The following is a 639-nucleotide window of genomic DNA, read 5'->3' as shown; positions in this document are numbered from 1 at the left end:
AGGAAGCAGTGCGTTAAGCCGGGAACAGAAGTCTCTGACTCCAGGTCCATCAGCACGGGAACTCCTCAGGGCTGCGTCCTTTGCCCACTGCTCTTCTCCCTGTATACCAACAGCTGCGCCTCCAATCATCTGTCCGTCAAACTCTTGAAGTTTGTCGGACGACACCACCCTCATTGGGCTGATCTCTGGTGGGGATGAGTCTGACTATAGGTGGGAAGCTGACAACCTGGTGACCTGGTGTAGCCAGAACAACTTAGAGCTAAATGCTCTAAGGACAGTTGAGATGGTTGTGGACTTCAGGAAGAATACAGCCCCACTCACCGCCATCACCCTGTTAGACTCCGCAGTCAAAATTGTGGAGTCCTTCCGCTTCCTGGGCACTATTCTCTGCCGGGACCTCAAGTGGGAACTGAACATCAGCTCCCTCGCCAAGAGAGCTCAACAGAGGATGTACTTTCGACGGCAGCTGAAGAAATGCAACCTGCCAAAGACAATGATGGTGCAATTCTATACAGCGATCATTGAATCCATCCTCACCTCCTCCATAACCGTCTGGTACGCTGCTGCCACTGCCAAGGACAAGAGCAGACTGCAGCGTATCATGCACACTGCTGAGAAGGTAATTGCCTGCAATCTACC

The sequence above is a fragment of the Petromyzon marinus genome, unplaced genomic scaffold (assembly GCF_048934315.1).
Source record: "Petromyzon marinus isolate PM22_M1 ecotype Great Lakes invasive population unplaced genomic scaffold, UKy_Petmar_22M1.pri1.0 PM_G_Scaffold_28, whole genome shotgun sequence".
NCBI classification, from domain to species: Eukaryota; Metazoa; Chordata; class Hyperoartia; order Petromyzontiformes; family Petromyzontidae; genus Petromyzon; species Petromyzon marinus.
Note: the sequence above shows the minus strand (reverse complement) of the source record.